At 41.4% G+C, this 16,035-nt stretch overlaps 1 long non-coding RNA gene across 1 annotated transcript in view; it reads left to right on the top strand.

The window, feature by feature from the left end:
- Positions 1–714: 714 nt before the first annotated feature.
- LOC128845521 (uncharacterized) overlaps positions 715–16,035 on the top strand; it is a 72,631-nt gene continuing 57,310 nt past the window's right edge. Inside the window, exon 1 of the long non-coding RNA XR_008446664.1 lies at positions 715–830. This is a non-coding gene — a long non-coding RNA (uncharacterized LOC128845521). The remainder of the gene's footprint in view (positions 831–16,035) is intronic.

Raw genomic sequence — 16,035 nt, 5'->3', positions numbered from 1 at the left:
CAGGGCCAGCATTAGACTCACTGGGGCCCAGGGCAGAAAGCTGAAGCCCCACCGAAGCCCAGGTACTTGAGCCCCGCACCTGGGGCTTAAGCTGAAGCCTGAGCAATGTAGCTTTGTGGGGGGCCCGTGCGGCGTGGGGGCCCCAGGCAATTGCCTTGCTTGCTACCCCCTAATGCCGGCCCTGGCTCTTATATGCAGAAAACCAGGTGGGCTGTGGGGTTTTTATAGCATGTTGGGGGGGGGGCCTCTGAAAGAAAAAGGTTGAGAACCCATGCCCTAGTGGTTACTTGTTACACTATAGAGATAAGTATAGGTGAAATTCACTCCTCCCCTTTCAAAGCCTGAGAAGATAGGTTTGGTTCGGGGAACAATGTGGCAGTTAGAGGGGAAAGAATCCACCCTCTCTGTGTGGAAGGACACAGGGCTGCAGCACAGCCCCTGTGTAGCTCCACTAGAATGAGGTAATGATATACTCCCTTTCCACAGCTTAGCCCTCATCCTCTCCTCCAGTCTGACCAAATCAGGGCTAGCATCATCTCCCTCCCTGAAACACAACCTTTTCTCCTCTCGATGGGGCTGATACTTCTGGGTCAGGGGCTTCCTGCCCAATTTTCACACCTTTATATCCTTACTTTGAATAGATCCTGAGCAAATCCAGACACAGCAGAATCCAGGTTCAGTGAAAAGGAGGCATGCTGGAGCGAGCTGAATGTTGTTGGCATTCGAGTGACATAATTACCATTACCAGCCATAGATTTATGTGGAACATAAGCGGTGACAAGATGAAACCCTTCAGCACCTTGTGCTTGAGAAACCTTCAGATCAGATGAGTAAGTACTCAATGCTCCTTTGCTTTCTCGAACCTCTGTGAGGAAGGAGTACACCCAAGGCATGGATATCCCATCCACATCAGTAATTAATGCTTTCAAATTGAAGAGATGACTTTTCTGAACAGGAATTTAGCAACCATTTGAGTCCTTAAACCCTCTGTTTAAGGACACTGGTAACTTTAGGCAGGAGGGATAGCTCAGTGGTTTGAGTATTGGCCTGCTGAACTTAAGGTTGTGAGTTCAATCCTTGAGGGGGCCACTTAGGGATCTGGGGCAAAATCAGTACTTGGTCCTGCTGGTGAAGGCAGGGGGCTGGACTTTTTAAGGTCCCTTCCAGTTCTAGGAGATGGGATATCTCCATTAATTATTATATTATAAACCTGCTTTCCCACAGCACTGAAAATCCCAGTTGAAAATCGTCCCAGTTCAGTTCGATAATGGGCAAATACCCATCTTGCAGATGGCTGAATGAAGGGCCTTCAATAAATCTTGTCTGTTTGAACAACACTGGATGAAACTTAACCAAAGCAGTTAGTGCATTTTCTACCTTCGATTTCAGACACAGCATGCACTTTACTAACCAGGTTACCATTTGTTTGATCTATTTGCTCTATAGAGTAGGTAGAGTTGAGTTTTTCCCTATCACTTAGCATACAAATACTGGATTTATCAACTGCCCTTTGCTCTGAACAGTTCCACTGCTCATGGATGCCATGGTATTTTGGAACTTAACACAGATTGGTATGTGTGTAAAAATATCAACTCCTTCAAGTTTCAGTTCCATGGATTTATTTAGAAATAAGTGAAGGCATGGGAAGGACAGAGAGTATTTGTTCTCTCCACCATCGCACAGAACCTCTTTAGATATGTGCTAATGTAACCTACTAGCTTTTTTAATCTTAAAATTAGATCCTACACAACTTTGATGTTTGCAATTATTAAATAATGAAAATTGACCTGAGCTGCAGCAAATCATCTGTACCTCCCAAATTTTCATTTATATTTTACCGTGGCAGAGTGGTGCAAAGGAGTTTTAAAATGGGTTGGTAAGTTGTGCTGCAATGTGCTTGAGAAAGGCCCCTTTATACTACAAGCGAGGTTCAAAATGCCTTAGCATAAGTGGCTAGAATTGGGCCCAATGAGTATTCCCACAATCTTTAGCTGTGGCACAAAGTATCTTGCTTCCCCTCTTTGCCCTACTACAAAATTGAAAATGTTGTGTAGGGATGTTAGACCTTAGATTTGTAGAGACCTGTCAAAAACCCTTTGCAGGTACATTTGTGTGTGGCTTGGAGCTGCCAGGATGTACTTACCATTTTCTAACATAGAACCTTCCAGAAAAAATAGATCTGTGACCTGCTTCTGCAGCCTCCTTAGCTGCCCATTGAGGTTTTTGTTGCTCTAATGCTGTGCTTACAATCTGCATTTGCTAGATTAACGTTCTATTTTACATAAACTGGTATTTTTCATTCTGTTCTTAGGAAAATTCAAAGCAAAAGGAGAGATGGGAGCTGTGCGTATCTGTGCTCAAGAATTTACTCAAGGAAAAATGAGTATGCCAGGAATGGCTACAAACCTAAGGCTATTACAAACTCTCCATGCATGCATAACTACCATTGGTGCTAAGGGGAGTTGCACAAATGCATCTTATTGAGAATATACCTCTAAGAGCCTCTATCTAAAAGTCAAGGTTTATTAATATGATATAATTAAACTAATCCAGAAGGGAAAACTTTGGTTAGTGATATGAAGCCATAAGTAAGTCTAAATGGCATGGTTCACATAGAGGTGTACAGCCTGTAGAATAACTCCCATTAAAGTCAATGGGAACTTTTTGGGGTCCAAATGAGTTGTACTGCAAATAACACATGTACCATCTTCATGCATGTGAGGTCTGTTCGCCTGATAGGAGTGCATGGAAGTTGTTGTATGCAAGGAGGAAGAGAATAGTTTTACATTGAAATTTAAAATATAGGACACACCATATTAAATTTTTCTATAGTGGAAAATGCAGATTAGTAAATTTTCAACACAAAGAGTAGCTAACCTGTAATTCACATGAGCTAGTCAGGGGGAAAGGGGGAAAAATCACAACCTGTTTCTTTTTCATTGAAATTTTCCAACCAGCTGGAGGGATAGCTCAGTGGTTTGAGCATTGGCCTGCTAAACCCAGGGTTGTTAATTCCATCCTTGAGTGGGGCCACTTAGGGATTTGGGGGCAAAATCAGTACTTGGTCCTACTAGTGAAGGCAGTGGGCTGGACTCAATGACCTTTCAAGGTCTCTTCCAGTTCTAGGAGATAGGATATCTCCATTCATTTATTTTTTTTATTTATAATACAGACTGGGATACGTTAGCAATTTAAATTTTAAACCTGGCTTCCTAAGAGTGTTTATGATTTCATAGTAAATGTTCTGTTATATGTAAATGTTTACATTAAACTGTATATTTATAAAAAATACTACATTCATTTTTTAAAAGTAGCAGGGATTTCTACATAGATAACTAGATTCTTAAGATCTTTCAAAAGCATGTGTGTAATTCAATTGACCATAATAGAACTACTCATGAGCTTGAAGGTGAGCATGTCTGTAAGTGTTTATAGGACTGGGACGGGACCTACTATTAAGAGCACTGGACAGGGATCAGTTTCTCTTCTGTACAATGCCTACAACAAGGAGGCCCCAATACCGATCAGGAGTTCTGTGTGTAATAATAATAGTACAGGGTAAAAATGTACTATAGTGAAGGGCTGTTGCTTGGTTTCTTTCTGTATTGATTGTATTGGGTTGACTGTCTTTAATCAATTTTCAGAGCTAATTAGAGTATGAGAGACACCACTTGTGGTTTTATAAAACCACATAAATATATTCTTTGCTTCTTTCATGGATATATCTCCCTGCCCCTCCCCACAAACTCAAACAGACTCCTAACTACATATATAGAGAAAGAACGGCATTTATGGGGAAGTCATTAACTAAAATATTAAATTTAATACAAAAGGGGTTTTGTGGAGGGGGACCCTGCGGCCAAATTTTCTGCTGATCTAAATGTGCAAAACTCTGTAGAAGACAGTGGATCTATGCCCATTCACACCAGTCAAATATTTGACACCTAGATGTTTTGTATACCCTGGAAAGGAACGTGGCATTATACTATGCTCCCATCTTGTAGTAACAGAAGCTTTCACAATAAGGATCATATTTAATTTATAACTTGACATAAAAGACACTGTATAACATGGTTCTCTGGTACTGCAGTTTCTTGCAGGGACAGAGCCACTATTCATTATGACTTATATTGTGCAGTCACTTATCATGTTTCTTGCCCCACCAGTCTACCTCATTATTCTCTGGGAAAGCCATTTTACAAACTGCCAGCAACTTACTTAAATTATAAATGGGTTTATGCCACTTTTGGTTTTGAACAAGGAGACAGTATTTTGTGAATTAGGTACTCTGGACTATTACATTTGATAATGCAATGTGACATAGTAACTCATCTGAACGACAAAATGTCCCTTCTGAACCAAAATTTAAAGTGGCAGTATATATATTTGTTTCCTGAGATGAATTAATGCAGTCAAATAGATGTGAAACAAATGATCTGGATAGGCAAGCTTTCTCATAGCCTTTCGTTTTCCCTTTTTATTAGAAAGCAATATTAATTTCAAGTTTTGGTATAAATAAAGACTAGAAGTGATTTTCATGGTAGAAAATCCACGTTTTGGGGAAACTGTTACTGCTGAAGTTTTAGTACAGAAGGAGGTGAGATTCTAATTTTTTTGTACACCAGAATAAATCCCAAATAATGCGTAGAAGTCGACAGTGTACTTCTGGATTTACATCAATGTAAATAAGATCAGCCTCTGACCCTGAATCTGAAAGATAAAGGAATAGTCTGACAGATGTGTCTGACCTGTCTTGGTACAAATACACAGACGGGCTAAACTAGTCCAGCAATTAGGGAGAATTTTTAAATTGTTAACCTTATGTGTTCTAAATAGCTAAATTCAGTTTACAGAGTGGTAGCCGTGTTAGTCTGTATCAGCAAAAACAACGAGGAGTACCTGTGGCACCTTAGAGACTAACAAATTTATTTGGGCATAAGCTTTCGAGGGCTAAAACCCACTTCATCGGATGCATGGAGTGGACAATACAGTAGGCAGAATATATATACACAGTACATGAAAAGATGGGAGTTGCCTTACCAAGTGGGGGGGCAGTTCTAATGAGACAATTCAATTAAAGTGGAAGTGAGCTATTATCAACAGGAGGAAGAATCACTTTTGTAGTGGTAATCAGGGTGACCCATTTCAAAGAGTTGACAAGAAGGTGTGAGTAACAGTAGGGGGAAATTAGCATGGGGAAATTAGTTTTTAGTTTTTGTAGTGACTCCCAGTCTTATTCAGGCCTAATTTGATGGTGTCCAGTTTGCAAATTAATTCCAGTTCTGCAGTTTCTCATTGGAGTCTGTTTTTGACGTTTTTTTTGTTGAAGAATTGCCACTTTTAAGTCTGTTATTGAATGTCCAGGGAGATTGAAGTGTTCTCCGAGTGGTTTTTGAATGTTATAATTCTCGATGTCTGATTTGTTTCCATTTATTCTTTTGTGTAGACATTGTCCAGTTTGGCCAATGTACATGACAGAGGGGCATTGCTGGCACATGATGGCATATATCACATTAGTAGATGTGCAGGTGAACGAGCCCCTGATGGTGTGGCTGATGTGGTTAGGTCCTATGATGGTGTCCCTTGAATAGATATGCGATCAGAGTTGGCAACGGGGTTTGTTGCAGGAATAGGTTCCAGTTTAGTTTACCTAGGTCTGTAGTTCTCATCCAGGGGGCTTGAGCAGGTTTCAGGGGGGCCTCCAAGCAGGACCAGCATTACACTTGCTGGGGCCCAGGGAAGAAAGCCGAAGCCCCACCGCATGAGGCTGAAGCCCAGGTACCTGAGCCCCGCCACCCAGGGCTGAAGCTAAAGCCTGAGAAATGTAGCTTTGTGGGGGCCCACTGTGGTATGGGGCCCCAGGCAATTGCCCTGCTTGTTACCCCCTAATGCTGGCCCTGGCTTTTATATGCAGAAAACCTGTTATTGTGACCCAGGTGTGCCGTGAAGTTTTTATAGCATGTTTCGTGGGCCTCAGAAAGAAAAAGGTTGAGAACCTCTGACCTAGGTAACATTAAAGCTAAGCCAGAAAGAATCTGGTTTGCACCAGACTGACTGGTGAGTCAGTTTTGAACACAGTTCAGTAAAAAAGAGGAGTGCAACCCATTGCATCAGCATAACATGAATAATAATTTTTCTTCCAGCAGTTAATTGGTGTACAGCATCCTGGCTTTACTGTAGTACTAATTTGCTGGACTGAATTGAGTGCTCAGCTATTCAGCAAGCAGACACTTCTCTCTAGCCTTCTTCAACAGACTGCCACTCAGTTTAAAGATCCCTTCTGAGATGTTTGACTCCACCAGAGAGGTCCTTTGGGGCCATCTCCCTGTCCCAAGTCAGGATAAAGGAGGAGGGTTGGGTGTGGGGCTAGCAACTCCACCCCGTAAAAAAATTAACTTGCTACAGAAATGCCAACAATAGAGATTAATATCAAGATGCAACAGACATTAAGACCAACTTCCAATTCAGAATCATGATGTGATTACAGATAAGTCCATTTCATGATCCCTATATTCTGTAGATGAATCCTGAGGAAGTTCCAATCATCAAAATTTTACTTCAAGTAACTTGATAGTGTCCCTTGAATTCAATATCAATTAGTCAGATTAGCAAGCAGATTCTAGCTGTAACAACCATATTAGAATAATAACCTTGAGTTCAAATGTCCTTCCAGCATTCTTGATACATTGTGTAGCTTTGTAGTAAGGAAGGACGTAGAATCTCTTTAATATAAAGACAGTATTTCATCTCTCAAATTGCTAAAGACTTTTGTTCCATCTCGGTCAAGTTCAGACAAATAAGGGTTTGAATGTTCTTACTCTGACAGTTGAGCTGTTTTCTAATCACTCCATGTGGTTTTCTTCACAAGAAAGCCACAGATCATTCGGATTATCATCTTGAAAAGCTCTTATTGGTGTTTGTGTTTCTCTTAGAAGTCTCATTTCAATACCACCATCTTGATGCTGATCTTGCTTATACTCTGGTGTAAGTCAGAAGCAATGTTAGCCATGTCTCTAGAGTTATACTCATGTGAAATGGTGAACATTGAGATCCCAATCAGGTCCCATAAATACTCATTACGAGGGCACAGAGATATTAGTGTTTTTAAGATATGCTTTTCTATAGAGGCAGAACTGTTATTCTACTCATCCCATGTGGAATTAATGCTTGGATGGCACGTACATTCTGTGTGGGAAGATGATCTCAAGAAAAGCATTCTTACTGCTATTCAGTAGTAACCTACAGAGTGCCGTTCTTTTTCTTAAGTGTCATAGAAGCTGACCCATCGGTTAGTGCAATTTTCATTCATCAGGCAGAAAGCTTATGTAAGGAGGCTACAGTGACCTGTTTACCAGGTTCTACAGCAGCAGTTACCCTGCAATGTTTTGACATGATGCCTCTTTCAGGAAGGAAATATCAATCGAATAAAGAATGGATCATCATTAAGCAGTTATTCTTTTTGTAGTAATCAGCACTTTCAAATAGAAGTGGCTCTTCCTAGAAAAGGAGGAGGAAAAAATCCTAAATGTGGTTAATCTGGACAATGGGTGAAGTGTGTGAATCCATTTCAGCTGTGTATTATGACGAAAATGCCTAACGTGGTTTTTTTCTCTTTGGGTTACCTATTTGTGTCTGTTTATAATGCCCTTGAAAGCCAGGAAAGAATCATATTTCAATTCCATTTTGTGTGCAATCTGCTTTGTTACTGCAGACTTGCTTTATGAATGCTTGGCTGCTAGCATTGATTGCAATATCCAGGCTATTTTACTGTATTGCAGCAAAACAAACAGATATATATTTTAAAATGGTAGAAGAAATGTTGAGTCTCTTTACTTTCTAAAATAGATAAAGGTTATAGAAATATTATTATTCCATTTATCTGAGGTTATATAAGGCATTTTACAATCATTAACTAATTAATCCTCACAAAGCCCCGTAGAATTGAGTTAAGAAATCACTACATATGATAGCAATTTCTAGCATTTGCACTCTCTCCTTACGAGTTTCTGAAGGCTTTATAACAGTAGTTTGATAATGCATGACAACACTACAAAACAGAATAGGACGGAAAGTAAAGAACAATGTTTTTATAATGAGGTGGTTGAAAAGGGGTAAGTAAGAAACATTTCAAAGTGAATGAAAATCTTGTGTGTAATTTGATAATTTCTGTGAAATTTTTGTCGGCTCAAAATTGTTGAAATCTTCATTTTGATTTAATGGGAGGGAGAAACATTTTTACTTCGTGCTTTTGCTTTTCCACTGGAATATTTTTTTAAGGGTGAGAAAATGGGATTTTTTTCCACCACCGAAATGAAACTTTTCAAAAACGTAAAACATTTTTTGAAAATTTTAATTAAAAATATTTGTTGACCAAAATAAAACCAAAATGTTATTGCTTTTATTTTGGTAGAAAAAAGCACTTTCTGTTCACCACCTTCACCCCCTCATTCACGCTTTCAAAATGTTTGACCAGCTATATCTATGATAATGGAGCATTCCATTCAAAGTTAAGAAAAATATAGTTGATTGGAATCAGCTAATCCCCAGAGTGACCAGGAGGAGGTGCACTAGCGGTGAACAGACCTCATGATAATCTATAAGACATGGAAGTATCTAGTTACATAAGTCTAGGTTCTAGAATAATAGAATCATAGAATATTAGGGTTGGAAGAGAACTCAGGAGGTCATATAGTCCAATCCCCTGCTCAAAGCAGGACCAGCACCAACTAAATCATCCCAGCCAGGGCTTTGTCAAGCGGGGCCTTAAAAACCTCTAAGGATGGAGATTCCACCACCTCCCTAGGTAACCCATTCCAGTGCTTCACCATCCTCCTAGTGAAATAGTGTTTCCTAATATCCAACCTAGACCTCCCCCACTGCAACGGGAGACCATTGCTCCTTGTTCAGTCATCAGCCACCACTGAGAACAACTTAGCTCCATCCTCTTTAGAACCCCCCTTCACATAGTTGAAGGCTGCAATCAAATCCCCCCCTCACTCTTCTCTTCTGCAGACTAAATAACCCCAGTCCCCTCAGCCTCACCTCGTAAGTCATGTGCCTCAGCCCCCTAATCATTTTCTTTGCCCTCCATTGGACTCTCTCCAATTTGTCCACATCCTTTCTGTAGTGGGGGGCCCAAAACTGGATGCAATGCTCCAGGTGTGGCCTCACCAGTGCCGAATAGAGGGGAATAATCACTTCCCTCGATCTGCTGGCAATGCTCCTACTAATACAGCCCTATATGCTGTTGCCCTTCTTGGAACAAGGGCACTGTTGATTCATATCCAGCTGTTCATTCAATGTAATCCCCAGGTCCTTTTCTGCAGAACTGCCGCTTAGCCTGTCGGTCCCCAGCCTGTAGCTGCGCATGGGATTCTTCCTTCCTAAGTGCAGGACTCTGCACTTGTCTTTGTTGAACCTCATCAGATTTCTTTTTGCCCAATCCTCCAACTTGTCTAGGTCACTCTGGACCCTATCCCTGTCCTCCAGCATATCTACCTCTCCCCACAGCTTAGTGTCATCTGCAAACTTGCTGAGGGTGCAATTCATCCCATCATCCAGATCATTAATAAAGATGTTGAACAAAACCAGCCCCAGGACCGACCCCTGGGGCACTCTGCCTGATACCGGCTGCCAACTAGACATCAAGCCATGTTATGATTTGTTTTTCTATGTAACGATTTGTTTCCAATACTTCTACTTGCTATCATTTGAACCACTATACTTTGAAAACAAGTACAAGTTTATTTAAAACTATAAATGAATCTAAGTGTTGTGTGTTAAGCAGAGCAGTGATCTGAGGTGTAATTGGTAAACTGCGGTGTACTGTTTCTTTGGAAGCAGTGAATCTGTGAATACTGGAGTGCCCAATGGAACAGGGGCTGCACACTCCAGGAGACACTTGGGATGTTCGGGGGTTGCAGCGTGCCTATCGCTAGCCTGTAGAGAGAACACAGTGCCTGTGTAGGCCTACAGGGGACTGCTTGTGTTGCCCATGACCAATGAAGTCAGGGAGTTGACCACCAGCAGGCACAGACGAGGCTTCCTCATGCTAAGGGCAGGTGGTAGTGATCAGCCTCACAACCCTGGATACCTTAGGAAGCATAGAAGGCAGGATTGGGGCCAGCCAGTGAAGAGAGAAACCATGGCAGGTATGAATATGCCAGCAGAACCTCTGAGATACAGGAGAGGAAGAGATGCAGTGAATAACCAATGTGCAAGAGGCTTTTCTGAGACTGTTAATTACACCTTATCATGTCTGACTGGGAGATCCTGAGTTACTGTACTACGAGTCTGCCTTTCAGGATCTCAGGCTAGTAGAGAGTAATGCATTGTTTTAATGCAGGACAGCAGTGAAAATACAAATGCCCTCCTTGCCTTTGCCAGCTATGCCATTAGAAGCATAGCCATTCCTCCTACTATATACGGTTACTCAGTTAGAAGTGCACACCTCGCCAGGAAGATTTTCTTCTTTCATATAGCAACTTGAATAGCAACATTAAAGGTTGATGTCCAAATTTGTCATCCACTCATGGGATCCAATGGCAAGGCATGAATCAAAGCTGTCCCTCTGGAGAAAGATTTTAAAGGAAAGTGTAGTAAAATGGCATGGACTTTCCTGTTAAGTGCTTTGGCACGACCAATGCCATGAACATTGCAACCGAGTAATGACTGATGGCCTCAGGGACTACAAAGCAACTCAAGCCAGGAAGCTGAAAACTACAACAAGTCCTTTCAACTATACTAGTAACAGCAAAGGCAAATCCTTCGGTGGATTTGTTTTTTGTTGGTTTTGTTTTTTGAAGAGTGCAGTGTCTGACCTCACTCTTTGTTCTCTCTCCTTCCTCAGAAGAGAGAGAGAGAGCTAAAGCTGTGGATGCCTCTCTACTCCCTTGGCTGGTGTGCCCATGCTGCCATCTCCTGGGACCACAATTATCAGCAATGAGACAGGGAAGGTTTGGCATAATCGGGACATGACTGATCTTAGTGACTTTCGAATAACACATCCAGCCTTAATCACCACTTCATGAGGTGCCTGTGTATTGTTTATGTTGGGGAAGGAAGCCCACGCTCATATCTGGGATCCCAGCCCTACACCTCCTCCCTTTCTGCCACACATCTGAGAAGAAAGCTGCAAGTTGCAGCTAATAATTCCAGAAAGGGTGTAAGTTTCACTCAAGAATGTATTATGGTAACTTGTGATCTGGGGTTTCTGTTCTCCTTTCACTAGATATGAATAACTCCCATTAACAGCTGCTTGGGAGGAAGGCAGACGTGATGTGATACACATGGCTGGCTTACTCTTTAGAAGCCCATACAATCTTCCCACTGGAGACTTCCCATTGGCTTAAAAGGGACTTTTGATTTGGGGGCACTGTAGAAAAAATGAAGCTAGCCTCCCAGAAAAGAGGGCTGGCCAGGGCCATGTCAGAAAGAGAGTAACACAGTGCCATCTCTGGGTATAAAAGGGAGCAAGATAAAGCGACTGAAAGTCTTGTTGGTTGGTACCATGTGAGCAATGACTTGAACACTTGAATTACACCAAGTAGGCCAGGGGTTCTCAACATTTTTCTTTCTGCTCCCCCAGCATGCTATTAAAACCTTCAGGGGGGTTGTCTCCAGGCTACAGCAGGGTAGGAGGGATGCCAGGGCTCCGGGTTTTAGCACTGTGGAGTGCCAGAGATTGGGCCTCCTACCCCATGGGTTGCTGGGGCTTTGGGCTCCGGGCTTCAGCCGCAGGGCGTGAAGGCTTGGGGCTCTGAGCTTCAGACGTGGGGTGCCGAGGCTCGGGGCTCTGAGCTTTCTGCCTTGGACCCCAGCCAGTCTAACACTGGCCCCACTTCACGGACCCTCTGACACTGTCTCATGGATGCCCCCACCGGGTGCCACAATGCCCTGGCAAAACCCCATCAGCCAGGCATGCTTTTAAGGCAGAGGAGCCCAAACCAGCCAAAACCAAACCAACCACCAAAAACAGGCTCCCTGAACATGCTTCGCTGAGTCCTAGTGATATCACTATTACCTAGAAACATGACTGACACCTATATCAGCCAATCTTCATATGGTGGTAGAAGACAACCCCAAGTTGGTGCAAGGGATAGGACTCTGAAATCATTTTTATCATAACCTTCCTCTATGCCAAGATTTATAGATTAGAGTGCTGTGGTGCAGGCAGCATGGCTGCAATGCTAGAGTCTGGTGGAGCTTTTAGCGACTGCACTCAGGTAGTCAATCCATTGCTGGGTAGAGTCCTGAATTAGTAAATAAAAGGAAAATATTTTAGTGGTTGATTGACTGAGCCTATTGGACTCTACACTGATTTAATTTTCATTGCATTCCACTAATAGCAAAATTACATGTTCATACTGCAAAGAGCCAAGGAAAAGAAGCAGTATATTTGCTAATGCTGCTGTTCGAAAGTTACTCAGGGACTCTTTGCATATTGGAAACTACATTTCACTGCACCATCACAGGTTGCACTGATTGGAAAGTCATACATTTCCCCTAACTCAAAATAAATAGGGAATCTTATTTTTGTGCCTTTTGAGAAATTCTGTCTAGGCACACTGCCCATTCTTTCATCTGATTACTTCACAACAGAGCGAAGCAAAGTGCCTCAACTAATTTAACAGGCAAGTTACCAGTGCAGCGTTTGAATTTCAGTGTTTCACTCGTATTTTCTACCAGAGGAAGATTTGTGTTTAAGGTACTGGCTGGAACTCAGGAGATATGAGTTCAATTCCTGGCTCTGCCACAGACTTCCTGTATGATATTATTTGGGCAGGATGTGGAAGTGAGGAAGTCACACTGCATGCCTCAGTTTCCCATCTGTTAAATATGGATAATAATAGCAACGTCTGTAGGTATTAATTTAATACATGAATAATACATGAATAATAGCAAATAATCACAAGGGACTGAAACCTCACAGATACTTTTGTGAATTAGAAACCAAATTTTGATTTACCACTTCTCATGGACATTCATGCAAGTGAAATTTTGTTCATACATGTGTCCATGGAAAACAAATCCTGGACCTGGACTTAACATTCATTTTGTGACTAAAACAATGTTTATTTAAATCAGAGTAAAGAGGTCTGAGTTCTACTCCCAACTCTGTCACTGACCTCAGTGTGATATTGAATACATCACTTTCCTCTCTGTGCTTCTGTTTTCTCTCCTGTCTGTCATGTTTGTTTATATTGTAAACTTCTCCGGTCAGAGACTCTCTCATGATTTCTTTGCGCTGTGCCTAGTACAACAGGGCCCTGATGTCAGCTGTGGTCTGTACAAGCTAATGTAATATAAATAATAAAGGAAGCATGGTAATTAAATTGGAGCAAGTCCTACCCACCCATCTGCAGATCTTATCTGTGTATAAAGATAGATAAATACATCTATTCTGTAATTAGATACCCAACTTCCAACCCAGAAAGACAGTTCCATTATGTTGTCTGGTACTAGTGCCAGTCAACATCTTCTACATTCTCTGCCAAGTGCCAGCTCCCAAGTACAGAGATTAATGTTCTCTCTTTGTGCCACCTCCCCTGGTTCAATTAGGACCCAATTCTGCCTTACTCAATCATAACACTACTTTATCCCACAAGTACAGTTTAATATTAGCACTGTGGTATTGGTGGCTCCCACCCTGAGAAAAAATCCAACTAGTTCATCACATGCCAAATAAACCCCCCCTTTTCTCAACACTGTCAAAATGTATAAAACACTTTTTATATGAAGAAAGAAACGTACATAAATCTTTAATGTAGAGAGTAAACAGAAAGAAAGTCAATATTCCCTGTCACTCTCTTTATTTTTAGGGTTTCGGCTAGAAAATAAAATGGACAAAATTGCACCCTGAACTGTCGAAACGTAGAATGACTTTTCCAATCATCAGGTCAATACTTGCCTGGAAATGTTAACATTGAGATACTAGTTATGGCATCAGTCATGAATGGCTTATCTGATAACAAGATGTGAGGGTTGGGTGTAGAAGATGCTGAATTGCCATCTTTACTTATATCCATTAGTCTTTCCTCGTAAGTACCTGCCCCAATTTTATGTGTCCAACTATGTTGTCACTTTAAAAAGAGTTTAAAATCAGTTTAAAATGATTATATTTGCTTTTCCTTCTGTCTTATTTGCAGTCCATGTATTTTAAGTGCTCGGATTACTTATTCGAGCAGTGAATGTATTCTCTTTTGCATCTTGAAATCTTCAGTTAAAACACTTCTGACTAAAAGGTTGCTGCATTCCCATGGGAGCTGTAACATTCTGATCTCTGCTTCTCTTCCTGGCCTTCCTAACTTTTCCTCATGCTCATCTGTGGTCTACCTTCCCTCTACTGCCCCTCCACCCATTCACCTTCCAGTTCTCACCCAGTGCTAACTCACAGCATCACTCCTACTCCTGCCTTGCAGCTTCCCACAGTCCATCCCTCTTGCTCCTCTTTAGTCAGCAGGTTCTTGAACTTCCTCCCATGTAAACTTCTCCCACATTGCTGTGGCCTCCCAACCAAACCAGCACACCCCCATCCTTCTCCCCACACTTCCCACTGCATCTACCATTTGCTCTGCCACCTCGCTCACCCTACTTCCTCACTGTCACTCCATATGACATCCCATTTGCCAAATTTCTCCCTTACTTCCATACCATCCTGCCCCGACCCAGCACCCACCTGCTGCTGCTCTACCTTGCTGGAATCTCAGGTGCAATTCTACTTTAACAAAGCCATTCTGGAATGAGATGGTTAATGCCTGTTGTGAAATGTGGCAGACTGTTTTAGAGACTGAAATACTCTCTTTATGCACAGAAGAGGTACATCATGGGTAGCTATTTCTGGAGAAGTTTTGTGTGTTCTACAGAAGGTCAGCCTAGATGATCACAATGGTCTTTTCTGGCCTTGGAATCTATTGAATCTGAAGCAGATGGATCACCTCTAGAAGTAAAGGAATAAGTCAGTCTCCATGCAATCATTGTCCCTTCTGCAGAGACTGTCAAAAAGGCTAGTGGTCATTGCTAATGGGGCTGAGAGAGAGTCTCACAAAACCATACTTTAAAATGATTTTAATTGGAAGTGGCTGGGTATACTGTTATGTGGACTGAAAACAAGATAAAGAAAGCACTGTATTGAGCTGGAAGAGAAAGTAAACAGTTAATTAAAGGCATTCACAGAAGAGAATTAATTGGAAGAAGTGGCAAATACCAGTAAGGAGAGAGAAATCATACAAAAGGATCTAAATAGAGTAGAAATGTTGGTGGAAAGCAGAGCTGGTTGGGAATTTTTTTAGAACATTTTTGGCCAAAAAATGACAAGTCACTGACATCAAAACTGTGAAACAGTTAGTTCAAAACACCAGACTCTTTTTTTTTTTTTTTTTTTTTTTTTTTTGGTGTGTTTGTTTTTGTGTGGTAAAAACAGTTTTGAGATTGTTGAATGGGAAAGTTTCTGGGTTTTTTTTAAGTCATTCATAATTTTAGTAAATTTACACTAAAAGGTGGAGGAGAAAGGTCAACATCAAAACTAGATACTTTGCAATTATTGAACAAAAATTCTTATGATGGGGGGGGGCTGTTAAATGTCAAAAAAACCATTTCCCGCCCGGCCCCACTGGAAAGTAAAATGAGATTCCAATTAGCTGATATATCTTGGGAAATTAATCCACAATGCAAGCTATTCAATGGGAAGGAGGAACCCAGAAACTAGTTGATAATGGGTTTGAAATGCAAGATGGCAGCACAAAAGGACTTTTGACCAATTATGGGAGATAATGCACATCTCATACAAGTACACCTTGATTATTGTGTTCAGTCCTGGATATCTCAGATGCTAAGAACCTGGAGGGAGTTCAGAGAAAAGCAACAGAAGTCAGTAGGACAATGGTGAAATCTACTTATGAGCAAAGACTAAAAGCTAAATATGTAGAACTTAGCAAAAAAGTGAATAAGGTCCTAATCCTGAAATGAGCTTTGACTGTACAGATCCTTGTGCTCATATGGTGCCTCCATGGATTTTAGTTGGGCTTTGCACAAATA

This window comes from Malaclemys terrapin, chromosome 11 (genome assembly GCF_027887155.1).
Source record: "Malaclemys terrapin pileata isolate rMalTer1 chromosome 11, rMalTer1.hap1, whole genome shotgun sequence".
Lineage (NCBI taxonomy): Eukaryota > Metazoa > Chordata > Testudines > Emydidae > Malaclemys > Malaclemys terrapin.
Note: the sequence above shows the minus strand (reverse complement) of the source record. Positions and strands in the feature narration are given on the sequence as shown.